Source organism: Dromaius novaehollandiae, chromosome 2 (assembly GCF_036370855.1).
Source record: "Dromaius novaehollandiae isolate bDroNov1 chromosome 2, bDroNov1.hap1, whole genome shotgun sequence".
Classification (NCBI taxonomy): Eukaryota; Metazoa; Chordata; class Aves; order Casuariiformes; family Dromaiidae; genus Dromaius; species Dromaius novaehollandiae.
Window position 1 is genome coordinate 99,446,147 of NC_088099.1, and position 19,159 is coordinate 99,465,305.

The 19,159-nt window shown below is 45.3% G+C and overlaps 1 protein-coding gene across 20 annotated transcripts in view; it reads right to left on the bottom strand.

Annotated features, from left to right (window-relative positions):
• ATXN1 (ataxin 1) overlaps positions 1 to 19,159 on the bottom strand; it is a 350,922-nt gene that overhangs the window by 251,088 nt on the left and 80,675 nt on the right. For 10 of the 20 annotated variants that reach the window (XR_010387821.1, XR_010387820.1, XM_026113177.2 and 7 more), the window contains exon 1: positions 4,075 to 4,413. The exons of 4 other annotated variants lie outside the window; for them this stretch is intronic. The gene's annotated coding sequence lies outside the window, so the exon portion shown is untranslated. Of the gene's footprint in view, positions 1 to 2,586; positions 2,745 to 3,265; positions 3,379 to 3,650; positions 3,774 to 4,074; positions 4,414 to 19,159 lie in introns of those variants that run through there. 6 more of the 20 variants (XM_064507010.1, XM_064507004.1, XM_064507011.1 and 3 more) reach the window with 5 other exon arrangements.

Below are 19,159 nucleotides of genomic sequence, written 5' to 3' on the forward strand. Positions count from 1 at the left end.
AAAGAAAATTTCAGGCCTCTTGTAAAATGTCTTTTAAAATAAGACTTTCTTTTTCAATCTTTCTAAGTAAATTAACGCAGGCCAGAAGGGCAAGGGAGAAGAGCTGCACTGCTTAATTTCAAAAAGTCTTTTAACTATGTATATATGGCCTTTTTGAAAATAATTACTTTCCAATACGCTTAGTCACACAGGTAATTTGTCTTACGATAAAATATGTATAAGCCACATGAGGTACACAAATACTCGCTCTATAGGAGTCATTCAGCGCGTGGTTATTTCACTTTGCTCAGCCAGTGCCCCTGATAGCTTGAAATAGAAGAGCCTATCTCCTTGGTGAGGAGGCCCAAAACAGCAAAGGCTGCGCAGAGCAGAGGATATTCTTTCATAACAAGACAGGCAAGCCAGTCAAGGCACTGAAAAGCTGCGCTTCAGCATAAGAAACTGCCTGTGAACTCCCCGTCCCCTTGCCCCTCGGAGGAGAAAGCCTCTGCCTGGCAGGCAGGCAGAGACCTGCCAGCTCGCTACGCTGTACCTGGGACCATGAGCTCCCTGGCAGTGCAGCATCCAAACCGCCGACAAGCGCTTCTCCCTACCTCCTTTAACATCAGAGCTATTAAAATACCTATTTGACTCTGATATTTCTGAATAGCGTAATGCTCCAGCCTGGTACTACGAACACTTGGGAACTGTGGGTGCTGAGCTTCTCTATTGCTCATCATCGAGATGTGAAATCCTCTGGGCCAAGTTCAGTATTAGTGTAAATGCACACAAGATTAGCGACTGGAATAGAAGTGTTAACCACTTTTACATGTGGTTAATGCAGCTCCTTAATCAGGCAAAAATCCTATTTAAGCAAATAGTACTTTTTGCCTCAGAAAGATATTCAAAAAATTATGGTTATACACAGGAGATCACTTTCTGAGCTCTGTTACTCTACTATATGTTTGGATTAAGTCCAATAAATGGAGTTATTCTAGATATACACCCATGTAAGTGGCTCAGAATCCAGTCCACTGGAGTCGCTCCAGATTTATGACATTAGAACAGAGTGCCAAATTTGGTGCCTTTAAAAAATTGTTCCTATGTTTGTAAAAGAGTGGTGTCCAAACACTGAGAAGGAAGACAAACACACGTTCTTTAGTTAAATGCATTTTTAACAGCACTATACAGTTTGAAGCTACTTAGACTGCATATTTTTCTCAATGCATTATAAGCTTTGTGGCAGAAAGTCTCCTGCTCTACTGCTGTAATATTTTCATGAGCACAAATGAAAAAAACAAATGCAAAAAAAAAGCAATACCAACTTCAGAAATGAATTATTCACTAATGAGAACGTCTCAGACAAAATTGTTTTTCATAGTATATACTCCATAATTTTTTTTAATCGTGAAAATGAAAAGTCAGTTTTCACCCAAGACATAAAGGCCTAGACCTTGCTAAGAACTATGAACATGCTTCACAAATGCATTGTAAGTGATGATAATGCTATGAGGTACCACTGCTCTTAATTTTACCGGTCAGAACGTGTAAGGTGCAGTATGTAAATGGAGAATCACACGTCTGTGGCCTAAAATACTAATGCACGGATGGGAACTGTCACAAACTTAGGAACCATTTCAGCCCGCAAACAGTTAAAACAGCCAGCCCACACGAAGGGACGACTCTGAAGAAACTTTTATGCAAGCTTTTATAAATGAAGAGGATTTTTAAACACCTCTGCTAATTTGCTAGTAATGGACACAGGCCGATCTGATGACTCGGCTTGCTCGCCAAGCACACCATCCACCTGCCTGACATCACAGCACGCAAGGGATATCTTCGGGCCGCAGAGGGGAAGTGCTCACGGACATCTGCCAGTACCCTGTGGGGCGAAGCTGGGGCAGCCTGGGCTGCACGAGGGCAAGACGGCCCGCCCCGGGCACACGCACACCTGAACGGCCGAGAAACACCATCTGTTACCATGGCAGCCTCATCTGATTACCCGGGCGATGGGGGCTGGAGTAGGTGCCCTGGAAACCTGTGCCACTGGCATGCAGCCAGGCAGGCAAGAGCCAGAGGGGATCCATCCACCTCTGCCTTAGGTGAAAAACAGCCGTGAGACTATTTGAGCCGTCCTCCAGCAAGGACCGCTGCCTGTAAAGCAGCAGGCCACTCGTAGGGACAAACTGGGGGTGATAACGTAAAATTACAACTCGCTGTTCTCTCGCTGAACCTCGGAAACAACTACAGTGCGGTATTTTTCCCCCGACCATTCTCGGTTTCTCTCTCCCTCATTCACAACGCGTGCTCCTCGCTGTAAAGCTGAACTGCCTTCATCACCCAAACAGAAACAGATTAACGCGAAGGCTGGATTTTCCTTTAATGGAAGGTTTCAATCGAAACTGAAATTAAAAGTCCTTGACTTCCCAGTATGTAAGCAAAGTAACTCACTATGCCTGACCACATTGGACATGTAGAGTAACCATTACTGCATAAAATAAACACCCCAAAAATACACAACATTAAAGGTTAAATGCAACTTGCATTACAGAACGCGGATTTCTTTACCATAGGAAATGGGAAAGGTCTCCGGCAAAGGTCACCTACCTGCACAACGCCTGATTTGTCCACAAAACACCTCTGTAAGGAGCAACGTTTTACACGCTAGCTCTCTTCGTGTAGGCACAACAGGAATGCCTTATAATTTTTGCTAATTCTGCCTGGAGCCCAGGCTCACCGGGGAGAGATGCTGCTTAGAGGAGTCCCTATTACACAGCATACGGTAAACAAAATAAAAATAGCCCGTCGTTCTTGTTATCTACATAGTGCATTATATAACGGCTTCCGACTTGTTTTCTTTTCTATTATTACTCTCCAGCAATTCCTCCCCTTCAATAACATGTAAATCGCTCCCCATTCTGTCATTTTATTATTATCGCTATTACTATTACGGCCAGAGCTGACGTTTTCCGGCACGTTTTAATTTAGACTCCGATATGCTCAGGAACTGCATTTTACGGATTCAGCCCCTACGGACGCCTGAGAAGGGGGCCATTTATCTGCGCAAATCCCGGCACTTTAGGCAAAAAAAAAAAAAAAAAAAAAAAAAAAAAAAATCCAAACAAAACAGATAAAAACATAACCGGGGGGGAGGGGGGCGGACGGGGCTCCCGCAGCGCCCCGGCCGCCGGCGGGGACCCGGCTCCCGCGGCCCCCCGGTCCCTCCCGCCGCGGCCGCCCCCACCCCCGCGGCCGCCCCCCGCCCGCCCCCCCCGGCCGGCAGTACCAGGTGGCGTCTCCGGCCGGCCCGGGCGCTGCCTGCGGCGGCGGCGCGGGGCCGCTGCCGGGCACAGCCCCGCCGCAGCGCCGCCCCCTCCGCCGCCGCCCCCGCCTCCCGCTTCATTCACCCCTCCAGCAGCCGCCCGGCCCCTACTACAGACGCCGGGCCCCCGCCCCGCCGGGCCGCAGGCACACACACACGCACACGCACTACACGACCGCACAACCCCCCCAGCGGCCGTTCACCCTCCCCCACGCGCGCGCACGGGGACACAACCCCCCCACCACGCACACACAACAACCCCTCAGCACAGTCACACACACACAAACAAACACCCGCAGTACAGTCACACACACACAACACTCCCCCCCCGACACAGTCACGCACACACCGAGGCAGCCGCGGCTCGCAAAATGTCCACCGTGCCCGCACACACCGACGCCCCCGGCCGGGCCGGGCCGGGCCGGGCCTGGGGCGGGAGGACGAGGAAAGCGCGGCGCCGTGGGGTGGGGGGCCGGACCAGCAACTCCGGCCGCGGGACTGCCCCCCTTCTCCCCTCCCCAGGCACCCCCGGAGCCTCCCCGCCCGGCCGCCCCCTCCCGCGGCGGCGCTCGGCCATTTCGCGGTCCCCCGCGGCCTCGGCCGGGGCCCGGGGCCCGGGGCCGGGCGGTGCGCTCCCCCCGCCAAACCCTGTGTTTTTCCAGCTGGAAATCGCTGGCGCTTCGCAGTCTAAACACGGGAAGAAGCCGGAGAGAGGGAAGGGGGGGAGGTAAAAAATAAAAAAAAAAAAGCAGAGGAAGAAAAAAGCCACTTACTGTAAAGTGTCAGTGGAGGTGGGGTTGGCGGGGGGGGGGTCAGAGAGAGACTCGCACACAAATGTCCTCCTAGCTGCTCACAGGGCCGGGGGCTGCTTGGTTTTTGTTTGTTTGTTTGTTTGTTTCGGGTTTTTTTTTCCTTCCCCCTGCAGTGACACAGGTCCGGGATGTCTCCACCACTGTAGTAGAAATGATGTCTGCGGTACGGAGCTCGCTCGCTCCCTCTCCCCGCTCTCTCTCTCTCCAGTATGTAAATGTGTAATAGAAGCCAAATATGGAGCAGTTGGCTGCCTCTGCAACAGCTCAAGGATCCTACTTCATGCAAAAGGAGGGGGGGGGAAAGGGAGAGGAGGGAGGAGGAGGAGGAGGAGGCAAGGCAGCGCTCTGGCAGGCGGCCAGCAGAGCCACACAGATTATTGCATCCGCGCAGCCCCGCCGCCGCCGCCGCCTTAACCCTTTGCGGCGCTGCTGCGCGCCCCGCGGGGCGCTGCGCCGCTCCCTGCGCCGCCGCCGCCGCCCACGCTCTTATTTTTTAACGCTTCAAAGGCGAGGCCGGCCCCGGCGGCGGGGTCGTGTGCCCGCACCGCTCCGTGCGCGGCCCCCTGCTCCTTGGGATCTCCAAGCGCTTTGCAAGCAGGGGGAAATGCGCTGGGTGGGGAAAAGAAAAAAAAATATATATATATATATATGGTTTAACGGGGAGAGGACAGCCGGCTAGCAAAGCATGCTGTCCTTCAGAAATGCCAGGGAATGCTGGTTTGAGGGATGCATGAAAATCAAGGCTGGTCTGTCTCTCTAAGGGAGGAAATAAAACTGTGCTGGAAGCCAGGGAATGCTCTGAAGCAGCCTCTGTGAGAGTCAGAAAGGGGGGATTTTATTTAAGATGCCATATTGCATTTCGCTGTGGAGAACTGCAAAGTGTTTTAGAGCAAGAGCCTGCATCCCACTCCCTTTTTCTGAATTAGTTTTATTTAGCCAGATCCTTGGCATATACTTGAGTTGCTTTGTAGAAAGTACCTTCCACTTCATTCAGACCAAAAGAGACTCTGACTCATATCATCACTGAACTACAAGACAGTCGGGGCTGAACCATGCATGTTTGGTTACTAACGCTCTCTGGATGCTCAGCACGCATTTCATCAAAGATCCCCTCGCATCTCTCCCAGCTGTACACTGACCAGTGCCAGTCCTTCCCAAACTCCCTCCCCCCCCTAAGTGTGAGTCCCTCCCAAACTCCCTCCTTCTCCCCTCCCCCAGGCAACTTCCACTGATGCTCCAGCATCAGCTCGTTACGCCCCTACTTCTCTCAACATGGGTCTCCACAGTTTATAAACTGCAATGGTGGGCAAATAACAAACACAGATACAAACTGGAGACCAAAGAAAATGTCCTCTTTCCGGACTGCCTCAGTCTGGTCTTCAAGTTTTAGGAGACAAGACAAGACACAGTATTACCATGATAGGTACAGTTTAAGGAAATTAAAACAATTAATGGAGGAAATGAATGGGAAGGATACAACCAAAGGATGGTAGGGCTGCCAGGTTTGCATGCAGCCTGACAGTTGGTCCATAAAGAACTATTCATGCTCTGCTTTGGCATCAGGAAGGAAGGCACAGCACTGAGAAAGCCTCCCCCACCACCACCACCACATTGCAAAAAGGTTGTATAAATACTGAAGGCAATTATGTACCTGCTCCACGGAGCTGGAGGCAGTGGGATAGGCGCACCAATCCCCAGGCCTTGCAAAGGCTCCAGGGAGTATGTGGACTGCCTGCAGTATGTCCATCCGGACCAGGCTGTCTGTTGCAGCTTGTACCAATTTGCCCGCACCACAACAAACTCCAAGGGAGCAGATTTCTACTGTAGATATATGTGTCCATTAGATATTTCTAGCATTAGAGGTTAGATGCAAAGTACCTTAGGACTCTGTCATTCTACAGATCAGCAAAGTAGTCCCTTCTATAAGCAACTGTACTAGTTCACCACAATTGCTAAGGAATGTAATAATAACATTTTAAGCTGCAGTGCTCTTGCTTTAGAGTTGATACGGAATATAGACTCACTTTATGAAGCACAAGGATCTTCTACCACTGCAACTTCTACATCTTTAGTTCAGGTTCACTATGAAATCCAACATCATTTTATGAGCAATCTGGGGATAGAAGCAGCAACGGGCCAAGATGTCTGGACAAACGTGCCACTCAGCACCACGCGATAGTGAGTATACAGCAGCAAAGCAGACAGCAAAATTATCTTCATCCAGCTAATGCAAGGTTCATTGATTTAATAAAAGTAACCAAGGGAGAGAGACAGAGACTGGAGATTACTGAAAATCAAGTGAAAGCCCTGGAAAAGCTGCAACCTCGTCACCAGGGTTCAGGTCGGAGTACGCAGCAGCCTCTCATCCGCCACCTTTTTTATTGCAGTTGCGCAGAGTGCTACCTCAGGAGAAAGGAATCTTTCCTTCTCAGCCGCTCACCTTGCCAAGAGGTGTGGCACGCGCCGGGAAAGAGAAGCCACATTCATGCTGAAGCAGGCTTTGGGCAACTTTCCCTTCTGCAGCAGGCTCGTGTAAGAGGTTTCTGTTACTCCTCTGTTCTGCAGCTATGGTGTTTGCCACAGGACCCATGTTTTTTTGCCATGCACCAGGCTCTAAGCTCCTAAATCTCTGTCTGTGTTTCTGCCTCAGAGTTGAAAAGAGACCTCTAAAACATAAGTTAATTAGAAATCAAAGCAAAATTGTTTTCCTGAGCCAGCAGGCAACCTTGAAAACCATAGCTTTGGGAAATGCCATAATTCCAGCCAACCACTTCAGGATCAGAAGCCGTTGCTCACCTTCTTCTGACTGGGAATATGTCGGTTGCATAACAGGCGAGAAAGAGATGAGGATTATGTCTCCCTTAACATTGCCTGACACAGAGGACATACTACCACATCACAAGATGTCCTTGCGCCTCTGCAGTTTCCCTATTCAGGGCCTATACTGGGGCTCTGGCTATTCCGTATTCTATGCCACGAAATAAGGAAGTGCTGGTGAGGGCTGAGGGGCTGGGGAACAGCGCTTGAATGTGATCTGAGTGACTGGCCAGGGCAAAGGTCCCCCTAGTGTCTACTAAGGCAGTGTGGTCTACTGACCCAGAGGTGCAGGACTACGCCCCAAGAGGAGTCACTCTCTATGGAAAATAAACCCAATTTTACCTGCCACCAGGATGATTCTCACAACAGATGGAGGCAACTCATCAGCAAAGGGTTGAGGTCTGGCTCCAGGGCTAGCCCAGATAGGTGAAATGGGCTCTCACAGCAGCTCCAAACCGTCTCACCTTGCCCCCTCTGATGAGAGCATGTAGCAACGGGGTGGACACAAAGTAGTAGCAAAATTCAAAAACAACGTATTTCGTTACGGGTTCTCCTGCGAGCCATGAAATACGGGACAGATGTTGGTCAGTCACATGGTTCAATGCAGTGTGGACGGGGCTCAGATTACTGTGGTGGCGAGTGCGATGCAAGAACACACATAGACTCAAGCATTTTTATTTACTGCTGGTAACATGCTGAAACTGATATGACTCCCAGCTGAATATGTTCTTGACCAAAAGCTATTAATCAATTTGACATGGAAGATGCACGCTGTCTAGAAGACGCTGTCTTTCAATACACCAGTTGTACTGTGTCACCTACGCTGCACATTTTATACAATTAGTAGTTAACTCTGAAAAATGGGAGAATGAGAGGCATAAGAAGTGGGATCTTTTTCTAACATTCGCACCCAGGGAAATCCAGTGATTAAAGACGTATTGAGTGTGAAAAATAATCTTACAGTTATCAATCATTACAGTCTAAGTCTTCAATTTGCCATAAAATGACATTGTTGGTCTCATTACAGCCTCTAGTGGACAGTAGTAATCCACTTCACAGACCTGTCATATACTTTGCTCAAGTGACAGGCATTATCAAGGTGGAGGTTACTGTGAAAGAGCATAAACATACAATCAGTCTTCTCCCGTGGCAAAAAAGGATTTTTGAATACCATCAGACGCTTGTTGGCATTGCTCTTAAGGTGTCTTGCTTTATGCTTCAGGTATTAATACCGGCTTGCAAACACAGAACTTCTGCTATTCATTTCAATTTCAGACAGCTTTCACAAAAACTAAAATCGTCTCAAATATTTTTGTAACAGAAAATATTGGATGCCATGCTTTTGGCTTAAGTACGATGTTTTTATTCCAACTCAGAATCTGCCGACTGTCCAATCCACCTCCTGTCTGTTTATAGCCCTCTTGTATGCAGATAATTTTTGCTAATGCAGTTATTTTCATTATTATTTCAGATATATGTAGTTGATTTAAGGTATTTTAGCAGTTCTAGCACATAAGAAACTATAATTTGGATTAGAGCAGACTAATTAAGGTACACTTTCCTTGGGGGAGTTAAAAATGAACACGATCTGAACCATAACATATTTGGAATGTATTCTTTAACTTGAAGTGCCACTTGCGTGAACATAATGGCATATGACTAACATCTTTATTTTTCTGTGCATTCACTTAGAAATGAGTGTAGCCCTTACCAGAATGGAGATGTTGATGATGTTCTCCAGAGCTCTGACTGTGATTGTTTTCAGATGGAAGGAAATTAGACTGGTAGACACAGAGAGCCAATGCTTTCTCTTTAAAGCCACAAGTAGCTCATGCAAATTAACATTTAGTGAAATGAGAGCAAAGCATTCACGAAGACTAAGCAAGTATGTAGTACTACAATGCGACTCAAAAACTTATGGTTTAAAATGCTGAGATCCTTTGGAAGCAAATTCAAAAGAAATGCTGCTGTTCATTTCTTTATTTTACTGCATCGTGCCTAGTTATGTGTTGCAGTGGTCTCTGAAGAAATCATTCTGTTTGTCATTCCTTGTCATACATTTAATGGGATATTTAAGTACAAAAATGTTTATCTTGCCACTGCCTTGATTTTCAAAAAGAGGCAACCAAGTTCCTCTTTAAAATAACAAGAGCTTCGTAGGTCCTTAGAAAGATTCAGATCTGAAGTAAGATGCATTTTTTGTTTGCTTCTTGAACAGAGAAAGCAATTCATAGATGAATCAAGAAGACTGATAAATCCTTCATCCTCTGAGGTCTTGCAATCGAGACTGGGTTTAGTCTTTTGAACGTGATGTCAGTCAATTACAGGTCCCTGCTGTGGAGGGAAGCAGGGGCTATCCCAACAACGACCATGGCTCCGGCCTGGGAACCTGTTCCAGCAGCGGCCAGGGGAAAGGGAAAGTGCTCAGCCCTTCTCTGGAGGTGCTCACTACACAGCTGGGCTGGGCACCTCTCAAGTAATCACTGTTACAAGCTGTCAGATGCTTTATGGCCTATGGTCTAAAGGTGTCTAAGGTCTCCACCCATTGCCATAACCCTTCGACACTGCAGTTACCACTCAGGGTTGCGTGAGCAGAAAGGCCAAGGATGAATGGAAAGTAAACTGCCTTCTTGTCCCTAGAGGTGATCCCTCCACACTGGGGTTAAAGTACACCAGGCGGGCACAACGGGAAAGCTCGGCTCTCTGGAAAATATTTTAGTTTTCAGGGCTGTCAAGGCAGCACTGTTAAAAAGGATTAACATTGAACTAAAATGACACTAACGAACTAATGAGACCTACAATGCACTGGCCGCTTTCTGGCAGAGGGCTCTCCGCTCCTAGGAGAGTGCAGTCTGAGTGCGCAGGCCCCTGCATGATTCACACTTTGTCCCTTTAAATCATACCTGCTACAGAGACTTACCTGGGAGTTCACTGACAGCTTTTTTCTGTCTGTTACGGACGTTATGGTCTAGACAGACTAGATTAGCCTCTATCATGTAAACACTTAAGATTGGGAAATAACTCTTGGCCTTTCTTACAGTGTCTTACCAGCATATAAGACAGTGTGGTTTCTAAAGCCTGTTATGGTCTCCCTGATCAGTGCTATACATGTTTTGATAACTGCAAGGAATTTTTATGGGAGGAAGGGAGGAAATGGGCTGCTTACCTGTCTGAAGAAACCTAGGAATTGAAAAACGGGGATTTTTGACACTTAAGACCTTTAATGGCCCCAACTGAGCTGTTCTGGTCTGTTGTACAAACCCTTCCTACCTCACGGATCATTGACCTAACAGACCTTCAAAGCCAGTATGCTCTATCCTGCTGCCAAACCTGCACATTTCATCCACATGCTAAAATCTTGATAACATCTTTTATTGAGAAAAGTTGCAACATATGAAGAATGAAGAATATGAACATGTGAAGAATAGCCATTTTCTATTCTCACTGTCTACACCCCTTCACAAAATATGACACACAGGGGCTTGGGCTCTCACCCAAATCCAGAACTCAAGTTTACAAATTCAGTCAATAGTGGCAAATTAGAGTTCCTGCCTTGGTTTCAAGATAAAGATGAGCGCAAGTTGCTTTATGTCCAGGACCAGAGTTATTTTTGTATCTTTGCCATACTGTCAGAAAGTAAAATTAATAACTAATACAGTTTTCTCAGAAGAAACTTAGCTGAGCATCCAGGCACACCAGAAACATCTGCCTACTGAAAGCACACTTTCAGTCTTCTCCCAAAGTGGGTGTGTTTTCCCACAAGGCCTCCCAAAAAATCGTAAAATTCAAACCCTTGTGAAGTGTACATTCTACCACATCAGAGCTCCAGTGGGGAGTGTCCTGCCACTGGGTCCAGTATACTCAAGAGAGTGGAGCAGACACGGGGGGCAGGACCATCTCATTGCAAGCTGTTCCTACTCAAGACACGCTAGTTCTGAAACGGTTCCTCACAATAGATCTTTAACAGTTTATATTCTCATTTTCTTTACCCCAAAGGACATAAAAAAGGCCACACAGGGTCAGACAAGGGCCCATATCCCCCAGCTTGTTAAACAACAGTGGTAATAAGCAGACACTTAGGAAAAATGAGAACATGGCAAGCACATGATACTTCCTCTAAGTACTCTCCAGCCTCCAGCTATTTTCAGCTGAAGGGACTTCCTGAGCAGGATGTGGTTTCTGCCTGTTTAATAACCCTCAATAGATTTATCTTCCAAGAACTGGTACAGTCTTCCCATGTAAACTTCTAGCATCTAAAAATCCTACTGCTGAGTTGCACAGATCGATCACCTGATGCATGAAGATTCACCTCTTTTTGTCTACTACATTTGATGCTCCCACCTCTTGCACTGAGACAGAGAATGGCCAGTCTTCACCCATATCTCCAGAACTTTGTAGACATCATATTTCCCCTAAATTGTCTTTCTTCCAGCCTGAAAAGTTCTAGCCTATTCCATCATTACACAAACTGCTCTGTTAAAGCTTTCACTGCTTCCTCTGTGGTTCCAAACCTGGTTTTGACTCCCTCTTTCTTGGTCTTAATCTTGTTGTACCCTCACTCCCTCCATTCTTCTGCCTGTAGAATAGGGACTGTAAAATTTATCGTTTTGTCTCAACAAACAGCGGTGACAAACTGAAGTATATGTGTTATTACTATTAAAGCAACATACAGTCTGAAATATAGAGTACTTTCTTTTCCCAAGATTTAGCCAAGGACTCAGAAAAGCAACAATTCTGCACACCAAGGACAAAGCAAAACAGTATTAGTGTAAACAAAAATGAAACCATGATACTATATGCATTTTTTTCATACTTGTTTAGCAACATATACTGACTAAAACCCTTCCCACTTCATAAACTCTGTCAACTGATCTACTGTGGTGTTAAAAGTTTGAAGTGATGAGACATCTTCCACCATCCTCAGGAGACCATTTTACACACTGCTACACATATCAGGTCTAAAAAATCTGAAATGCTACCAAAGTTGTACTACCAGATGGTTTTCCTGACATTTAATCTGTCTCTCTCCTTTCTATGATACATCCCATTTCTTAGGACAGACATATTAAGTCATTTCTCTCCCTCCTTTGGCCCAGCTTCAGCAAGGTGTGTAAACCTGGTGTTTGATTCAGGGTGTACAAGTTGTCCCGTTGCCTTAATGATTCTGAATCACACATTTAAAGTTAGCTATATGCTTGAGGGTATGCCTTCATGTAAAAGTTATGCTGAGGCAACCAAGGGTGTGGATTTATAGGACACAAGCTACTTTGCAATAACTGCATGGCTGAACACCCTTTGCCTGCTGGTAAATGCAAAGTGGCTTAGCCCAGAGAGACTTGTGGCCCAGATCAGCTCAGTCTCTCCACAACTGCTTTCGCTCCTGTTTTCTGAATACTTCTCCTTTCATCAGGCTCTCCCTGGCAGTGAGAATATGCCCAGAAGTATACATGATAGTTGCATATAGAGGAACTACTACCTCCCTCACCTCCAAAATGATCCATCTGCAGACACAACTCAAACTTGTGTTTTTGTAACATTCCTCTATAATCTTGCAAACTCAAGTCACATTTGCAAGACCCTGTCTCCCTTTGCAACATTAAAGCTTCATCCCTTGTTTTTTTTTCTTGTAGCAATAGAAGCTATTAAGTTTATATAGCTGGATATATTCTTTACAGAGCCTCCATTATTTATACATGGGTCCTCTAATTCCCTCTGCTGGTTAAAAATGTAGAGCTGGGGCAGAGGGGAAGGGGGGAAACAGCAAATGATTCCTCAGGTAATTCTCATAGTCAAACCATGTGCCCAGTATGGGAGGAGGGTGCAGAGGGAGGGGACAGAGCTCACAAGTAGCTGTATACCAGTGGTTGCTATCCCAAAGATACATTTTGGTAGCCTGTAGTTATTATTATAAAATGTATATATTTTGCAGGGTCCTGTGCAGAGCTTATCAGCTGTACAGAAATTCCTGCATAGTTTACAATTTGGGCAAGCATCCCAGCCTCAGTGTTGTCTCTCACTAGAGTCTCTTCAGAGTATCAGAGGTACCGAGAAATGCTCCCAGAAGTTTTCTGCTCAGAGTGACTCACCGCCAAGCTGATCAGTTCCTCAGAGTCTCATGTAGATATCATCAGGAAAACTGCAGAAGAAGAGCTTGCAGGCTCTGTAGGGTCCCTAGAAAGCTCAACTTCTACAGGAGTCAGTCTCCAAAATCATTTATGTGAACCAAGACACATTTATCTCAACCTTGAACACATTTAAGGTCTCTCCAGCGAGATCACGAAATCCGCATGATGTAGCAAGCCTGTTTATGAAAGTTATTCTTTTGGTGATTTTCTAAAATCATTGTTTATATTCTAATAACCCCTTAGATCCCTAAATGAGGATCCCCCTTCTTGTCTGAGCTAGATGCTAGACTCTGCTAGATGAGTCCAAGTTTCCACCCCAAACAATACAGGCTTACAAGTTATGTTGTCTGCAATGAATGAAATCCCAACAACCAAGCCCCTTCTTCTGAAGAACTGCAATCTGATATTTCTTACTTACTATGTTTTCTTGGGATTCCCCTCTTCTGAGGATCTCCCTCTTCTTACATGCTAGCATTTTTAATGCTTCTTACGACACAAAATGTCAATTGGATTTTGTTTTGTTTTGATTTTTGTTCCTGTTAAACTAACCTCAAAGATTTTCACTCTCACCAGTCTTGGCTATCAAATTGCAGTTTGCTGGCACTATAACTATTTGTGACATACAACACTCTCCTGCTCTTCTAGGCTTATTCTCTCCTCTATATATTGATTAATACTCCATCTATATTGATATTCCTGTTAGGAGAATTAGCTCACTCTTTCAGGAATGCCCACCAGCTAATCTCCATCACGGGTAACACTGCTCCTGGTCTATTCCCCAAACTCCTGTATATGGACAGTTGGTATATAAATACTCTCCTTAATCTTCATCTTTTGTTTCAAGGATAAAACAAAACAAAACAATAACAAAACCGCCTTTATTTTGCCTGCTGGAAGCACATGCTATTAATATTAATTAATTGATTTATTTAAAGTTGGTAAAAGAATTTGCTCTTAGGCTGGGAATGTGACTGCCAAGTTTCCTGCCTGCAATTTGTTACGGCTCAGTAGTAAACTCCTGAAAATAGGAGTTTGAAATGGAAATACTGACAGGCCTTTTAACTACGCTATAATAAGCAGGGTGTTTTATCCTGCATACTGTATGTTGTTACACAATGGAAGCCTATCATAATGTGCATGGAAAACAAACAGGGTCTCTTTAGATTACACTCCTGCCTAAAACTGGGCAGATACAGGAAGTAAAACAAGCCGAAAAGACAAAAGACTAGAAGGTCAAGAACACCACACCCAAACCTAAGCCCTTGGTTACACAGTTGAGCACAGGGATCTTTGAGAGCATTTACTTGAGTAATTTTACTTTGATCAGCTTGCCATAAAAAAGAGGTGTAGTCTGTTACATTGCTAAAGGGGGCAGACAACGAGACTTTCCCCGTAAGCCTGAAGTTTAAAATTCCTGGTGTACCCAGGCCTGCTCTGCTACGCAGAACAAAGCTCCCAAAAGTATCTGTTAATTGCAAATGTTCTTACCTGTTTACAATAGCACATTCCATGTAATTTTGCATATATAAAACACATGAACACTCACGCTGGTTTGCGCACTAGTTTTCAAGTGTCAGTCAATAAAAGCAATTTTTCAGAGTTGCTGAACATTCAGGATTTTAACAGAAGTCAGCTGAGATTCTCCAGATTTATACATGTATAAATGACAGCACTATTGCATCTTTGCGAAATAAAATATATTACCATTATTTTTTACAAGGTATTTGGCAACTGGGAAAATAACTGAATCATATGTATGAAGCAGAATCTCTGGGACTTGAACCTAGCACTTCTGGTTTGTAGAACATATGCTTAAATGCCATATATTGAACTGCCACATCATGTCTATTTTTACTAATTGAGTTTACTTGTGTTCAGGCACTGTACCAGCTACTCAGCAAGTCCAGGAGATTAATGTAAAGCCTCTCTCCATTTAGAAAGTATAGGCACTCTAGATTTACAGCTGCTTATTTTGAGGGTGGCTGACTGCTGATCCTGATGTCTTTGAGTAACAGATGGTTTTATGTGCTGCACTGATAATGAAAATGATGTAATTTGCCACTTAACTTTAAAATAAAGCAGAGAGGCAGGACAAAAGAAAAAGCATTGTATTTGCCTTCCACAAATGGCATACAGAGAACAACAACAACAAAAATTCCCTACAAAACTGGATGACTATCAATAGTATTGGAAATTCACATGAGGCAAAACTTGCATAAAATAACCTGGCCTGATCTGGACTGTGAAAGCACTGGCCCCTGTAATTGTAGAATTTATAGCTTTAATCTTCTTAAGAGCTGCATGGCTCTTCTCACATGCAGGGAAAACAGATTTGATGTTTCTGTGATTAAAACTACTGAGCTGAACTTTGCTTGTAATTGGCTAAAAGCATTTGGAAACCTAATAAAGCATTCCATTAAAATCTTGGCATTTTAGTAATACAAAATAAACAGGCTTCTCAAAATGCAAGTCCAAGTCAAAAGGACACTTTTTGGGGGGAGGAGATTCTGGAATTTGGATTTTTAACAAAGTTTGCAATGACTTAAAAATAGATCAAAGGAAATGAGAGGTAGAATGGAACAATAAATGCCTGATGTAACTAGCAATGTGCAATTCTTTGTGATTTAAACTTCATGACATTTAAAGACATCTTTTCATGTTCTTTTAAACCTTGTACTTTTGCATGTCTATCAGCATCTGGAAAAAGTACAGCGTTCGTCAGTGACTAGCTGTGTGGTCTCTATCAGGTAACACAAGGCCTGATTTTTTTAAAATTCTGAGCATCCACAACCACAGATGAAATGAGTGTCAGCTACTAGTATTCTGAGCTTTAAATGATCAGCTTTAGTCTGCAAGAAAAGCTCTGGTAAGGCTCACTATGCTACAGTTCTAGCTGTGTAGGAAGCCCATACAAAACACGGGTATGCTCCGACACATCAGTGGATGCAGCTAGTGTTTCTATAGAAAGATACATCATAATCACAATGATGGTACTGTGCTATGAGTTGAAAAGTTGTAGCGTGGCTGAACAAGGGCAATGGTCTTGCCAACAGTGGTAAGAACTGTTTGGGCAAATGGACGAGGAAGCTGTCTGGTGGGACCTACACTGTCCAGAGCCCTTGCTTGCCTTCTCCACCAAGGCACAAGGAGAAGAAGCCTAATTAGCTAATGTTTCTTTTGTGCTCTTCAGATAAACAAACAAGGAAAATAATTAAAGACTCATAATCAAACACAAAACATGACAGGTCTCTTGTTAGGGTTCACTGAAAGACTTGGGGTTTTTTTTGTCACAAGGTAAACTACAACGTGCTTTGAAATGGCTTGGTCCTGTATGTACCAGCAAATACAACCAACCCTGTTAAAAGCTGTGCTAGACTTTGCCCACACATGGTTATATCTAATTCAGATCATTTAATTACAGTCTACTTACAAGTTGTGCTATACTGTGCAGTAAGTACAAAGGCTATCCTGGGGAAGGCTCGTTGGATGCTTGTAGGACCTTGGGATGCCTGTAGTGGTAACCAGGTGTCAGAGACAATCTAATGTCTACAAACAAATTTTAGCCTGGATTTTACCCAGCTAGGGGGAACCGCAGTGTTGAACCTGGATCAAACGGCTGCTGTGAATGAGTCCTACACAGCTAATGCCAAACTCATCCCACTGTAAATGACCCCACAGAGTTCACTCATGCAGTTCTGTTTTCTGCCCTTTCAATAGAAACTTGCCTTAACAGCGTTGAACAGGATGCTCATAAAACTGGCTGCTAACGTGACTGGTTTGCTTTATTTTTTGTGGCACCAGCAGATGAAGAGCCATCTACTGTAACAGATGCTCTTTGACAGTGCAAAATAATAGCACTCAGACTTAAACTGTAAATTATAAACACTCCCTCTCTAAGTACAAAATGAATGCACAGAATGGGGAGTCTTGTCAACAAAGACATGAGCAAATCAAGTTGAGGAAGACAAATTATTCACTAAAGCTGAAATAACGAGAATTTTATTCAGGTAACACTACTGTTATTACAGTTCTGTTCTTTGCCATAATTAGTAGATATGAAAGAGAGTAATTATAAACAACACAGAGTAAAATCAGTTGCAAGTTTCCTTCCTATGTACAAGCAACAGAAGTGTTTCCATTCTTCAGTTTTATTAATTTCTATCAGTAGAAAAGATACTGTATAAATACTTACTACTAGTAAGAAGCCTGACCACATCAAGACAGCCATTTCCCAAGAGATTTCATGATTATGTTTTCCCCACCAAACCACAGATAGGGGCATGAATTAAAAGTTACCTTGTTGGCCCACTGGTGCAGCTGCCATGTATTTGATTACAAACTTATTGGTCCTAATGCCAGGAAGGGGAATTACAACATAAGCTGAAAATGAGTTCAAGCATAGCTTTATGCACAGAATGTCCCTGGTAACCTGGCTGCAAAAAGCATTCGACACACAAGGATGGGCTTTTTTAACCTTTAAAGAAAAAACATTCCCCTGCTCCTCCTTTACCTCTTCATGAAATCCAGATGGACTAAAAGCTCTTCAGCAGGCCGTGTTCTGGGCAAATACCCTAGATTATGAGCCCTGCAGCAATACTTGGAGTACCTGTGACATTTCAAATCTTTTCAGACTTTTTCAGAAAGGGCATGGAGGATTTGGGGGGGAGCAGGAGCAAAGAGATGTATGTAACATCTGGCGTAAGGGCATAAGCTTATTATTAGGACTTGTATATGCCAAGATGTTAGCAAAAATATACTGCTGATCTCTGAATTGAGTGCAGGTCTAGATTAAAGGACACCGGACTAATGAGGGGGAAGGGTGAGTATAGTCCCATGGCTGGCACCAGCTCACGTGACAGCAAACTGATGCATTAATGCAGCCCCCGTTCACATAGGCCCTGGCTCCACCCACAGCGAGGAGGCAGGAGAGAGCATGTACCCCTCAGAAGCCTTGGCAAAAGCCAGCTGGAGGTGGCGCTGCATGGCATGTCGGTGCCTGTCCCATAGCGGCAGCCTGTCAGGCTCCCTGGCGCTCGGTGATCCCTGAGCATCGCAGCGGGGAAGGTGACCACACAGCTGGCCTAACCAAAAGCATGCAAAGGTACACGCAGCTGCATGAGGGATAAAACCAGTTAGCAGTTCAATGTTTTCTTCAGCACAAGATTGGCAGACATTTACATGTAGCTCAGTTCAGGATGGGGTTTGGAAGGCCTGAGTCTCATGGCTTCTGAAGAAGCAGGTATGCTCAAGAAATGGCAGGTGTCTGCAGGCAGGATTTAATACCCTTGCATTTAATAGGGCTCCCGGGCAGGACTCTCAAACTCCTCAGTATGACAAAGTTAGTCAGAGTTTAGCCCAAGCACTTGCACGTGCCTCCATCTCCCACAGCACCTGGGGCTAGATCCAGGAAGGCCTCGAGTGTCAGAGCCAAAGGTCCCCGCAGCTGAGGGACGACTGCACTGGGATGCAGTCAGGTAAAGATGCCTTTTGTAGGGAGCCTGGTCTTGGCTGTATGCGTTAAGGGAGCACGACCAATCGAATGGCTCTCCTCTAAGGGCCAAACCTACCATCTCCCTTCTTCCCACAAATACCAAGCAGTGAGGCAAGCACCAACCCCACCAGCTTTGCCAATGCTGGGCTAGCTGGGGGCATGCCTAAAGACACAGTTCGGGGTGCCCAAGGAACTTCACAGCAAGTCAGCATTGAAATCCTGAGCCCAGGAAACGCAAAGGGTCGGGGCCTGCCCTCTGAAGCCTGACAAAAGGGTATGTGCATACGGCGAGGACGGGGACTCCCTCTGTTGCACGCAGCAGGCACAACCGTCTCGGTGGCTCTTTCCTAGTTCTCAAGAGATCCAGGGGGAATCTGTGCGTGAGCTGTGAGGAAATCAGGCAGCACACACCGAGATTCAGTGGCCTCAGTCAAGACTGGTTTAGGTAACGTAGCAAAAGGGCCACTTTTCTAGCCCTCTTCTCCCCAGACCACCGAGCCACCCTACCTGGCATCTACCCTGGCTGGACAAAACAGTTTGCAAGGCTGCCACTTGGCTGCCCCACAGCACTTCTGCTCGGCCCATTCGTCATAGCTGACAAGTGAAATTAATC